Below are 14,773 nucleotides of genomic sequence, written 5' to 3'. Positions count from 1 at the left end.
ATGAACCATAACTCTTCCGGATTTATACGGATAGGGTGATTACAAGATGTGTACCGGAAGAAGAACAAGGTGAAATTCTTGGGGCTTGTCATTCTTCGCCATATGGTGGTCATCATGGTGGAGAGAGAACGAAAACAAAAGTTCTTAGTTGTGGTTTCTATTGGCCCACTCTTTTCAAGGATGCAAGTAAGTTAGTGAAAAGATGTGAAAAATGTCAAAGGGCCAGTAGAATCTCAAAGAAAAATAAAATTCCTCTCACCACTATTTTGGAGATTGAAATTTTTGATGTGTGGGTTATTGACTTCATGGGTCCTTTCATAAATTCTTGTGGAAACACCTACATCTTGGTCATGGTGGATTATGTGTCCAAATAGGTTGAGGATGTTGCTCTACCCAACAATAAGGCAAGAAGTGTGGTGGCATTCTTGAAAAGAATATTTTCACAATTTTGGTACTCCGGGGGCTATTATAAGCGATGGGGGGTCACATTTTTTGCAACAAAGCTTTCGACACTTTACTTGGAAAATATGGTGTTACTCATAAAGTCATGACTTGTAACGACCAGATCGGTCATTTTGAGAATTTAAGCTTCGTTCTGCAGCATAAGGTCTTGAACAACTTCATATTATGTGTATCGACTTGTGTGCATGGTTGAATTGAGTTATCGGATGATTCGAAGTTGAATTGGGAGAAGGAATCTAGTTTTGGAAGCTTAAGCGGTGAGAATTTGACTGGAGTTGGACTTTTGAGTAAACGGCACCGGAATGGGTTTTGGGTGATCTCAACAGCTTCGTATGGTGATTTCTGATTTAGGCGAGCATCCGGATTCAGATTTGGAGGTCCAAGGGTAATTTGAGGCATTTCGGCAAAAGTTGGAAAAATTGAAGTTTGGAAAATGGAGAAGTTTGACCAATAGTTGAATTTTGTGATATCGGGATCGGAATGCGATTCCAAGAGTTGGAGCAGCTCCGTTATATCATTTTGGACTTGTTTGCAAAATTTGGCATCATTCCGTATTGATTTGATAGATTTTGGCGCGAGTTTTGGAAGTTGGAAGATTTGAAAGTTCCTATGTTCGCTTCAAGGTATGATTCGTCGTTTCAATGTTGTTTGATATGATTTGAAGTTTCGACCAAGTTTGTATCATGTTTTAGGACTTGTTGGTATATTTGGTTGGGGTCACGTGGGACTTGGGTGTGGTTCGGATCATTTTAGGCTACTTTGGACGCTGATTTTCTGATATTTGGTGTTGTTCTTCGCGTTCGCGAGGAGCCTCTTGTGAGCACGTGATTTTTGCCCTATAGGAATTACTCCCATAAAATAAAAAAATAAAAACAATTTTCCCATTTTTTTACAATTTTATAGGATTTTGTGGGAATTTGTGCTAATTGTTTGCATTTCTGTGCATGTTTATTTTTTGATAAAATCATGAAAATGCCAAAAATATCATGCATTGCATTTAGGTCTCATTTATAAATTGTTAAGGTTAATTAGTGAATTAGTTGCTTTATTAAAAATTGAAAAACACAAAAATTGGCTTACTTTTGCATTTTTAGCTTTTTTATTTTCAGATTAGTAATTTCCTCCTTTAATCTAGGAGTAATTATTTTTTGTAAATATTGTAGTAGATAATTAGCTTAATTTTTCAATTTAATTTAATCTAGGTCTTTAATAAATTAAAAAAGTGAAGACAAACATTTGAAAAGTTGAAAAAAGGGAATTAGAAAAAAAGGTTGTGTCAATTGGGCCAAGACCCAAGCATTTCTGCCTAAGCCCAAAGCCCTTACCCGTTTCCAGCCCCAGCCCAATACATTAACCAATCCTGACCTTCCCTAATCAACCAAATGACCCCATTTTGAGCACCCTTCATCTCAGCCGTTGGATTTCAATGATCCAATGGCTCGGAACTTATCACCCCCACGTATATATGTGTATGAATCGGTACCCCCCAGTCAAGCCCTAACCTTCGTCTCCCTCAACTAACCCTGGAGACCGCCGCCCTAAAAAACCCCACCTTTTCCGCCATCGGCGACACCCCAAACCACTCCGATCCCCTCCAAATTAACACTACATGATCTCCTCACCCTCCTCTTTCTAAACGCTAAAATGGTTTCCCTCGAATCTCTCTCAATCCTCTCCAATCTTAGATCTAAAACCCAACCTCAAAAAGCCTAATTCGCTCAAACCCGCCCAAATCTTCACCACACAACCACCTTTCCTTTTCTTTTCCAAATCTCTGAACTGTTTCCCCCGAATTTTCTTTGAACCAGTCAAAATCCAAATTTGAAAATAAAAGAGGGAGCACTGGTTCGTGCATGTTTGGTCCTCCGCGATTTCTTCTGTTGGTATAGTCCAAAACTCACCCCAAATGTTGTTCTTGGCAATAACAATCATTTGAGGTCAATTTTGAGCTGTATCAAAGCCCGAGCTGACCCATATAAGATGTTTCCCTTGACTTCTCAATAGGTATAGCCTCATCTTTGTCTGTTTTGTTTCGATAATTTAATTCATGTTTAGAATTTAAAAGGAAAAGAAAAAAAGTGTTATCAATCTGTCTCGTTTTACTGTTCTATTAGGTCTCTTGTTCTTCTCTTTTCCTTCTTTCTTTAACCAATCATAGCTTAAATTAATCAATGTTTCTAAGTTCATTATTTTTGGGTTTAATTAGTTAAGTTCATATTTACTGTTAATTTGAGTTCCTTTTGGGTTTGGTTAACTTGTAGTTGATGGCCTTGTTTCCAATGTTCATTTCTTTACTAGTTTGAGGTCGTCTTTTGGGCTTATGGTAAGCTAGACCTGGGCATTAGAAGCCCACTCGTTTGGGCCCAAGTCTTGGAATCAGATGGCTTGCATTGGTTTAGGCTAGGAGGGTTAACATAGGGGTGTCAGGGGTTAATTTGGATATCTTTAAGCTTAGGGAATATTTTTCTGTTAATATAGAAGTTTCTAAAAGATAAGGTTAGGCTGGTTTGTTATGAGATAAGGGAGGGTTCAGATATTTTGAAGGAGTGAAGGGGTAAAATGACTAAGAAGAACAAGGGGTAGAAAGGAAATTAGCAAACCAAGCTAGGGCTGCCTTAGAAGTGCCTATATAAGGACTCTTTTCCTCCATTTTAGGCAGAGATTGGAACCCCTAGAAAATACACCAAAATTTCTGCATTGTTTAACTGTTTTGTTTTCGTTTCTGATCTTTTTTCCAGAAGAATAAACCTACTCTGAAGTCCTTCCTCTGAATTTCTGATTTCAATATGAACGGAGCTGAAGCTGCTTGTTGGTTGATCATTGATGCTTCTTTACTTGCTTGGCTTCACTGAACTGCATTGATTTCACATCATTTTGCTTTTGATCTCCAGGTATTTCTTGGACTGTGATGACTGCTGAAGTGTAAAGTGCTTTGATGCATTTGTAACAAGAATTTCAATTGATGTAATATGGACTTTCAGTTCCTTTTACATATGTGCTTCTTGAATCACTGTATTTATTTTAGTATGGTTTCCTTCAGCTTATATAGTTATTATGGGATTAGTTGAATGAATAATGGTTTAGGAAGGATTTCATATATTAGGATCTAGAATAGTCTATTCTTCATTAATTGTTTAGATGGTCGGATTTGTAGTTGACTTTGTAGTTTCTTTCGTTTGTGGGATTGATTTTGAATATCATGCTAATGTTGGCTTTTGAATCCACCTAGTTTATTCATTTAATTTTAGCGATGTCAGAGTACTGTGGTGATGCGAGGATTAGTATACTTTTAAATAAGTAGTTTTGGATCCATGCTCAACTTACTATTATATGTAAGCATGTGTTTGAATTAAGATTCATAATCTGTTGTTGACTAAAATAAATATAGTGATTCAAGAAGCACACATGTAAAAGGAACTAAAAGTCCATATTACATCCATTGAAATTATTGTTACAAATGCATCAAAGCACTTTACACTTCAGCAGTCATCACAGTCCAAGAAATACCTGGAGATCAAAAGTAAAATGATGTGAAATCAAGGAAGTTTAGTAAAGCTAAGAAAGTAAAGAAGCAGCAATGATCAGCCAACAAGCAGCTTCAACTTCGTTCATATTGAAATCAGAAATTCAGAGGAAGGACTTTAGAGTAGGTTTATTTTTCAGAAAAAAAAGATTAGAATCTAAAACAAAATAGCTCAACAATGCAGAAATTTTGGTGTATTTTCTAGGGGGTTCCAATCTCTGCCTAAAATGGAGGAAAGGAGTCCTTATATAGGCACTTCTAAGGCAGCCCTAGCCTGGTTTACTAATTCCCTTTCTACCCCTTGTTCTTCTTAGTCATTTTAACCCTTCACCTCTTCAAAATATCTGAACCCTCCCTTATATCTTAACAAACCAGCCTAACCTTATCTTCTAGAAACTTCTATATTAACAGAAAAATATTCCCTAAGCTTTAAAATATCCAAATTAACCCTTGACACCCCTGTGTTAACCCTCCTAGCCTAAACCAATGCAAGCTATCTGATTCCCAGACTTGGGCCCAAACGAGTGGGCTTCTAATGCCCAGGTCTAGCTTACTATAAGCCTAAAAGACGACCTCAAAACAGTAAAGGAATGAACATTGGAAACAAGGCCATCAACTACAAGTTAACCAAACCCAAAAGGAACTCAAATTAATAGTAAACATGAACTTAACTAATTAAACCCAAAAATAATGAACTTAGAAACATTGATTAATTTAAGCTATGATTGGTTAAAGAAAGAAGGAAAAGAGAAGAACAAAAGACCTAATAGAACAGTAAAACTGGACAGATTGATAACATTTTTTTTATTTTCATTTTAAATTCTAAACATGAATTAAATTACCGAAACAAAACAGACAAAGATGAGGCTATACCTATTAAGAAGTCAAGGGCAACATCTGATATGGGTCAGCTCGGGCTTTGATACAGCTCAAAATTGACCCCAAATGATTGTTTTTGCCAAGAACAACATTTGGGGTGAGTTTTGGACTATACCAACAGAAGAAACCGTGGAGGACCAAGCATGCATGAACCAGTGCTCCCTCTTTTATTTTCAGATTTGGATTTTGACTGGTTTAAAGAAAATTCAAGGGAAACGGTTCATAGATTTGGAAAAGAAAAGGAAAGGTGGTTGTGTGGTGAAGATTTGGGCAGGTTTGAGCGAATTAGGGTTCTTGAGGTTGGCTTTTAGATCTAAGAATGGAGAGGATTGAGAGAGATTAGAGGGAAACCGTTTTAGCATTTAGAAAGAGGAGGGTGATGAGATACTGTGGTGTTAATTTGGAGGGGATTGAAGTGGTTTGAGGTGTCACCGCCGGCGGAAAAGGTGGGTGTTTTTAGGGCGGCGGTCTCTAGGGTTAGTTGAGGGAGACGAAGGTTAGAACTTGACTGGGGGTACCGATTTAGACACATATATACGTGGGGGTGATAAATTCTGAGCCATTGGATCGTTGAAATCCAAGGGCTAAGATGAAGGGTGCTCAAAACGGGGTCATTTGGTTGATTGGGGAAGGTCTGGACCGGGTTAATGCATTGGGCTAGGGCTAAAAACGGGTAAGGGCTTTGGGCTTAGGCAAAAATGCTTTGGTCTTGGCTCAACTGACACAACATTTTTTTCTAATTCCCTTTTTTCAACTTTTCAAATGTTTTTGTTTTCCTTTTTAATTAATTAAAGACCTAAATTAAATTCCTAAATTAAATTAAATTGTGAAATTAAGATAATTATCTACTACAATATTTACAAAAATTAATTACTCCTAGATTAAAGGAGGAAATTACTAATCTGAAAATAAAAAAGCTAAATATGTAAAAGTAAGCCAATTTTTGTGATTTTATTATAAATAGAATTCTATTTAAGGTGAATGTCTATATTTAGAGAGATTCTAGGGTTTATTGCTTGGTGGCTAAGCCAATATCTCCCTATAAATAGAGGGTTCTATTCCATTGTAATTCATCCCAATATCAATAAGAATTCTCTCTCTACTTTGCTCTGCAATACTCTTCTTCTTTTATTGTTTTATAACACGTTATCATCACGAGACTCTAACCAATTGAGTAGAAGCTTTGGGATTGAGCATAATGATTATCAATTGTTCCATGAACTTCCTTCATTATTAAATTCTGAATTTAAGGTAAGTATTTTACTTTTCTCTTTCAAATTCTTGATATTCTATAATTTAATTTTAAATACAAGCAAAGACGATAAATTTTGATTGCAACTCTAATGGAGTTTGAAAGAAATTATAACCACCCAAAGTGGTAAAATTTCTATGCCTTGCCATGATCAAATTCTTGTATGATTGTGTGCAAAGAATTGAAAACACATCCCATTGAATTTGCTCCATTCTCATTCCCTTTAGAGAATGTGATAGCAGTATGTGATAATTCTGAAAGAAGACAGAATTATTACTATGAATGTATCAATGGATGTGGACGTGGCAATAGACGAAATTATAATCGTCATTATTGTGGTAATGAGAACAATAAGGATTCTCAAAATAATCCTTCACTTTGTGAAAATAATATTTGTCATCGATTTGACATGAGATTTTGTAAAGCACATATAGATGATTATGGTCCATTCATTATGTGAATGTGATAACATGTAATTTATGAATACATATTCATTATTGGAAGAATATGAATATGCTAGTGGTTGTGAATATACCAAACTCACCTCTAGAGGAAGGTTTGAGATGAAATAAGAAAATAATGTCATCATTATGGCATGAATGATCACTGGTCATGTACCTATTGTACGCAAAATAATCTGGTAATGTGATTATTAAAGGACAACAGTGATGCAAGGAACATATCTTGCATATAATTTTGACAATTACCATAATGGTATAACTTCCTTCTTCAAAGAAATATTTACCATATGGATGTTTATGAATATGTGGTACTACAAAATTAATTGAGAGCTCTGGAAGAGCCAATTATTACTATTTTGGAGAAACACAATTGATTACCAATAAGGTATTGTGTTGTAGTAAATCTCAAAGAAACTTATTCAGTTTCCAAAGTACACGCGAAAGCGGTTGATTATATTGAGACTATAAATAAAGGAAAGATTTAATATCTTTTATTACTACAACTTGTAGCAGGATAATATGTATGTGAAAATCTACCCGCTTTATTCTCCAGTTTGCACTACACAAATAAAAGAACACCACACTAAAGTGAATGTTTATTGATATAAAAACCCATATCATAATAAACTTGTTGTTTACCGATAATTGCACACGTCATGCTGTAAACTTGAACTTTATCAATATTGATAATTTATTCAGTTGGCATAATTGGTTTGGCCCTATCAATTTAAGTATGATGTGCAAAAATAATAGAGAATTCACATGGGTAAATATTAAAGAACTAGAAAGTTCTTTACGAATTCTCTTATATTGCTTGTTCTTGTTAATTAATTGACCAACTAAAATTGGGATTGAATCCCATGAATGCTGGAAATATCAAAAGTGAATATGGGCCTATTCATCTGCTATGTATACCACATAAGATGCATCTATGAGATGGTTACATGTGCGATTATTATTAACCTGCAACTTGGTGTTTGCGAGGTAATTTGCTCAATAATTTAATTTAGAGCATAATTTCCAGATTTTCTATCCAAGATAGTTTATCTTGATAAGTTGGGTTACATCACAGTTGGTTTAGCAAAATAATTTATTGAGTGTCTCCACTTAATAGCTAAAATATTGCTTATGAAAATGAAGTTATCTATATCAGTTTGATATACGTTATATACGAAAATATATTATATTCTCCCCTCACAAGTGGTTCGGGGTTAGGAACCAAATAACTTCATCTTGTTATTATTGATGTGCGTTGTATATATTGATTAACACCATAATGCACAAAGATGGGTTCCCAAAATTAAGGAAAAAAGTTAATTTTTCTAACATGAGGGGGAGACAAGATAAACAATTGAGAAAAAGTTACGTGGAATGAATTATTATTTATACATCTTGATCCTCGAATAAGATAATATGAACTTGAAGTTCATAAATATATAATTCATCTGCAATATATTGCAAAGCATGTAGACACATTTGCTGACCCAAAGAAAGTAGCTATATTCTCATTGCAAATGCTCATATTAAGTCCTAGAAGGACAAAGTCTATGGTATGCTTAAAGCGTATAGACAAATCGGTTTCAAATAAAACTTCTTGATAAAGAAGATGAGTAAATGATCAAACTGATCATAATAAGGAGGCAAGTGATCTAGAGGATCATATGACATAACACTTCATAAAGTCTCATGAGAGATTCAGGTACCTGAATATATGAATGAAGAGATCTCTATGTTATGTCTTTATGAAAAAATATTGGAACTGATATAAAATGTTCGTCGACGACATCTATCATAGCGCTAAGTATAAATGGGGATCTTAAGGTTGTCGAGATAGATACAAAAATATTGGACAAATAGACGATACACAATTCAAATAGAATTGGTTTAATATGAAAGACATGTAGTTTTTGGACATGTAGTTCAAATACTTGAAAGTATAAAGTCAATGGTATGTGCAATCAGTTTCCGATATCTTATATGTCTAGCATGACATAAAAACTTGATATGCATCTAAAGTCTATTATATGGCTTATATGACTTAACTTATATGACAATCCTTGAAGGATTTAAATTGCCTGAAGCATATAGAATTCTTGGTCCCGAAGTACCGTATGATAAGTGTAATTTGTGCACATATGTATTTTGCTATAACTATAAGCATGATAATGTGATAGCGAGAATACTTCTATGGAGATATTGAAAAGGCCATTCTACAACAGTTTATGAAGACATTACATCTGTATCAAGAATGATGATTTCAAGATGCAATATATTCATTCAAGTTAATATGGCTGATTTGTTTATCAAGTCTCTACCAAATATCGTTTGAAGATGGTGCACAAGATTGGAATGAAAATGCTTAAAGATGTGAATTAATGCTCTCATCAGGGGGAATTAATACGCGTTGTACTCTTTTTCCCTTACAAAGTTTTGTCCCACTGGGTTTTCCTTGCAAGGTTTTTAATGAGGCAACCAAAACGCGTATTGTTAGATATGTGTACTCTTTTTCCTTTTCTACAATTTTTTTTCCCATTGGGTTTTATTTAGTTAAGATTTTAACGAGGCACATTATCTGTTGAATAGACATCAAGGGGGAGTGTTATAAATAGAATTCTATTTAAGGTGAATGTCTATATTTAGAGAGATTCTAGAGTTTATTGCTTAGTGGCTAAGACAATATCTCCCTATAAATAGAGGGTTCTATTCCATTGTAATTCATCCCAATATCAATAAGAATTCTTTCTCTACTTTTCTCTGCAATACTCTTCTTCTTTTATTGTTTCATAATAGATTTTCAATTTTTAATAAAGCAACTAATTCACTAATTAACCTTAAAAATGTAAAAATGAGACCTAAATACAATGCATAGTATTTTTGGCATTTTCAAGATTTTAACAAAAAATAAACATGCACAGAAATGCAAACAATTAGCACAAAATCCTATAAAATTGTAAACAAAATACAGGGAAATTGTTTTTTTCTTGTATTTTATGGGAGTAATTTCTATAGGGAAAAAATCACGTGCTCACAGCTACCCCTCTTTGCTCGGAAACACGAAGAGTTTTCGTGCAAAGATAAAGTGAGCGGATACGAGCGATTTTCGCCCGTTTGACTACTCCGTGCGAAGCATTTTTGAAAGATTTGACCGCACCTTGCTTCCGAGGTTATCTACATATCCTTGGCTATAAAGGAATCAAGTCAGTGTAATTAGGGAAGTTTCGGTAGCTGGGACTACAAGGAAGCTGTGATTTTACTATTGCTGCTGCTGCTATTGCTTGTTGAACTCCTTATTACCCCAAAACAAAACAAAAGAAACGAGACTAAACTATGATCTATGAATTACAAGAATCTTATCTACACATCTTCAAACTTGATATTGCAATTTCTGCTGCTCTGTTGACTTGTACTCTCTAGGTGAGCTTCCTTTGTTGCTGACTTGAATTGCATTCTGAAGTGAATTCCCTTGTTGTCCAGGTGGGCACCTAATTGCCAACACTTGAACTGTATCCCCTTAGACTGTATTCCCTTGTTCTCTAGGTGAGTGACTGATTGCCAAAACTTGAATTGTGTTCCCTTGTTCTCTAGGAAAGCGCCTGATTGCCAAAACTTTAACTGTATTCCCTTGTCCTCCAGGTGGGCGCCTGATTTCTAAACTTGAACTGTTTTTCCTTGGACATTGAGCTGCTCTCCCTTGTTCTTCCAGGTAGGTTCTTGATTTCCAACACCTGCACTGCTTTTTCCTCGAAACTTGCACTATTTTCCCTTGTTCTCCAGGTGGGTGCCTGATTTCCAACACTTGCACTGCTTTTCCTCGAAACTTGAACTGCTTTCCTTATTCTCCAGGTGGGCGCCTGATTACCAACATTTGAATTGTAATCCTTTTCTCTGAAACTTGAATTGTTTTCCCTTGTTTTCCAGGTGAGCGGCTGATTTCTGAACTTGAACCGTTTTCCTTTCCTCTGAAACATGAATTGCTTTCCCTTGTTTTTCAGGTGGGCGCCTGACTGCAGACACTCGAACCATCTTCTCTTGCCACTTGAAACTGTTTTCGTTTGAAACTCGAACCATTTTCCCTTGCTTCCAGGTGGGTGCCTGATTGCTGATCTAGAATTGTCTTCCTTGAAACTTAAGCTATGTTCCCTTGTTCTCCAGGTGGGCACCTGATTGCTGAACTTGACCCGCTTTCCTTTGAACTTGTTCCATCTTTCCTTGTTCTCCAGGTGGGTGCCTGATTGCTGAAACTCAAACTGCTTTTCTTGAAACTTGAGCTATTTTCCCTTGTTCTCCAAGTGGGCGCCTGATTGCTAAATTTGACCCTCTTTCCTTTGAAACTGCTTTCCCTTGAAACTTGAATTGTCTTCCCTTTGAAACATGAGTTGTTTTCCCTTGTTCTCCAGGTGGGCGCCTAACTGCTGAAACTCGAACTGCTTTTCCCTGAAACTTGAGTTGTTTTCCCTTGAAACTTGAACCATTTTCTCTTGCTTTCTAGCTGGGCGCCTGACTGCTAAAACTTGAATTGTCTTCTCTTATTACTTGAAACTGTTTTCCCTTGAACTTGAACCATTTTCTCTTGTTACTTGAAACTGTATTCCCTTGTTCTCTAGGTGGTGCCTGATTTCCAAAAAAATAGACAAAACAAAGAAACTTTTTTGCCCCAGTTTGGTATCTGGGCACATCTGTGTGTTACTTGACTAAAGTCGTAATTCTATTCGGTTAATGGTAACAAGAGTATGAATTGAGTTTGGTTTGAAAAAATAACTAATTGTAATATTGAGAATGTAAATAATTTGATTAAAGAAACCAAGGTTGTGTCCCCTTCAATGAAATGTAATGCTATCGCTGTTAATATGATATATTTCTAATGGAAGGTTCTTTTGATATGCAAATGATTTCTAAATGACTACCCAATATTTTCCAATAGTTGGGTAGTATTTCCTCTTTATGATTTTTTCAAATATAAAAGAGTTGCAATTAAGAACAATCAATATATTCCAAATAACGCCCACTTATTCCTAAGCGATTCTATTAAACAAAGTTTAAAGCCTTGAGTCTTTGATATTTACTTCCACCAAATTCTAACCCACTTTCCCAAGCAAAGTAAGAATTTAATGGCACTTGTTAATGTTTGCAACCACCAACAATAAATGAAGAGTGAGAAGTAAATAAATATCAACCAACCATTATACATATATTCAATGTTAAACACCCATTTAGGGCCCACAACCTTAGTATTTAAAGTTAGCTACATATACTAGAATACAAAAGGAAGAGAATATTTAATGCCATAAAGCTTACAAAGTGCAAGATTCTTGATCCAAAAGCTTCCAAAAGAGAGGAATAATAAAGCCTTGTATTGTAGCTCCATAATCAGACAAGATGCCTCCACAAAACCCCAACAAATCTATATATAGTGGGTCAAAACTCGGGACAAAATTTGGATAAAAATACCCTTTTCGGTTAAATATGCAACCACATATCTGTCGCATAACAGACATGCGGTCCGCATTCTTGACATAACCATCGCATCTTCAAACCCACGTTTCCAAGTCTTCATCACATTAGCGTTTTACGGTCCGCATTGCAGATGTGCGATCGCATTTAGCGTCGCATTTTCCACCTTCAGCAACCTTCATGGCGAGTTTGTGGTCCATTATGCGGCTCGCAAACAGGTTATGCGATCGCAGACTGGACCACATTTCTTGCACTGGGCTTTGCCCACAAATTTGTTGTGGTTTGCGATTCCCTTGAGTATTCTGCGATCCGCATGTTGGATTTGTGATCGCATATCCATATTTACGATGCATTTTGCTATTTTCTTGTCTTTTTGTGGCTTTTTTATTTCATTTCCATGCTCTTAAGTCCGTAAACCTTATGCAATGCAAAAGCACTATGATTACGTAAGCATAAAAGATAATTGCATCTAAAACACGCTAAAATCAAAGCAATTTGTATTAAATGTGCCGAAATTCTCTGGCACATCAACACCCCCAACTTAAACTCTTGCTTGTCCTCAAGAAACTAAAACGACACTATCCTATTCTAGACTCCATCTAAAAATATATGAAACAAAAGTGACCATGGACGGTGTTCATTGTCAGTACTACAAGCATGCATTTTTGATTGTTTTACCCTTCCTGAACCATCAATATTTACAAAGAAACTAATCAACTTGTGAAACTTTGATCCTCGACCAATTTGACAAAATATTACCATCAGCTGAGTGCACTTGCATTTGACTCAAAAACTCAACTTCTGTCCAACCTCACAATTCATGTGCCCTCACTAGAAAGAAAGTCCCAAATAACAATATCTACAATGACAACCAAAAGGGACGAATTCACAAATGCACTTACTCTCACAAAGAGTTTCAAGTGTTACAACATACCATACCATAGGCTTGCCCTTATTTTAATTCATCGCTTTATTCTAAGAACGCTCAGCTGGAGATCCCATAAGGACTTTTTAAGCTTGTAAGGTAGGTTTAGGGAAGGGTCGGATAAGCATTTGGGTACAAGTGACTACACCCTCCTTGAACACTACTCACATTTTTCTTTCTTGTTGCTCTTTGCTTCTTTTCAAACCACATAGCCTTCATTAGCTTCTACTTTTCCAACATTGAGCCACCTAAACTACCTCTTTTATTCTTTTCAAGACTCCTTATGTATATATACTCACAACTTTTATATTTTTTTTTCACAAGTTTTGCTTTTGGAGCTTGAGTAGTTTCACATTTTGAGGTACACTTTCCAACACTCACTGCACAACCTTGCCAATTTCCGGTTTGACACCACACCCCCAACTTAGGCTTTTAGCCTCATTCTCAATGTTCAAGGAGGGACGGGTTCAAAAGAGAGAATTATTTTACACAAAGGGAAAGGTTTGTAATGAGGTATCCAAATAAAAGGTTAAAGGCTCAAATGGGGTGACTAGTGATACTATCTGTACAATGGGTGGCTTGAAAGGCTAACTGGTTTTCCAAAAATCACAAAGGTGGTCTAAGGTCATTTCTCCAACCAAATGTAATTATTATAAGCATCGAAAAACCAACCGGGCAAGTTCTAGATGGTAGAATTAAACACAAGAACTATTTACACAAAGACTCACACACATGGCACACGAACTGTTTGGCTCACATAGTTTGAAGCCCTCGAGTCAATAATTGGCAACTCAAAGCTTTCATCATATATACAGGTATAACTCTAGGTAGACATAGAGTCACAGAGCGAGCCTCAAGTTCACACAGTTGATATCTCTTTTTTTATATTAATGGAAGGGTATAGGCTATATACAGGCACACATGCTTGAAACTAGACAATTACACCAAACCAGTCAACATGCTTCATTCTACTGTCTTGGGTCTACCATTACACCCTTGGAAAAGAACCCGACGAAGAAAAATCAAGGGGAAGTCATTGCTAATTACTAAAAATGGACATGTAACTATCTACTTATTTTTGTTTTTTTATACACAAGGATAAGTTATGTACTAAAACCACAAAACACCAATATATACAGAATCACAAAACACAAATAAATATAGAAGTTTGCTTATATAGCACAAAAACATAAACATGTACAACAATTTCCAATTTCACAAAAATATATATAAGGCAACCACCCCCAACTAAAAAGCATGCATTGTCCCCAATGCATAAGAACGTAAACAGAGTTTAGGGGCTCCCTAAGGCGCACTAAGTGTTGTGGGAGTTAGAAGTCGGCTGAGTGATGGTGGGTTCACCCTCTGATGCTGAAGCTAGGACCGATGAGATCTCGGCCTGAGGAGTGACCTCCATTGATGGAGGAGGGATATCTGGCTGACCCAATACTGCAGCTAGGGCTTGTGAGTTGCTAGCCTCGCCCGTTGATGGCTGAGTGGTTGATGGATCTGCTGGGGAGACCATATCTGCTAGAAAATGTGTTATTGCCACCTGAATTGCTGCTTCTTCTTCATCCTCAACTGTCGAGGTAGCAACCTGCTTGATCTTCTCTTGAGGGTCATCATCCTCCTCGGACCATGAATCCTCTTCATCCTCTTCCTCGTCTGCCTCCTCACCTTTGGACTCTGCAGAGTGCCTGAAATCTTTCTCAGAAGGAATATCAATATGTGTAGAGGGAGCTGGAGGCTGGGAAGTCCCAGCAGTCGGAGATGCAATATCTATCATCAGTATGGAGAAATCAAGATCCAGGCCTGGTGCT

Source organism: Nicotiana sylvestris, chromosome 12, assembly GCF_000393655.2.
Source record: "Nicotiana sylvestris chromosome 12, ASM39365v2, whole genome shotgun sequence".
Taxonomy (NCBI): Eukaryota; Viridiplantae; Streptophyta; class Magnoliopsida; order Solanales; family Solanaceae; genus Nicotiana; species Nicotiana sylvestris.
The sequence above is the reverse complement of the archived record's forward strand: the minus strand, read 5'-3'. Positions refer to the sequence as shown.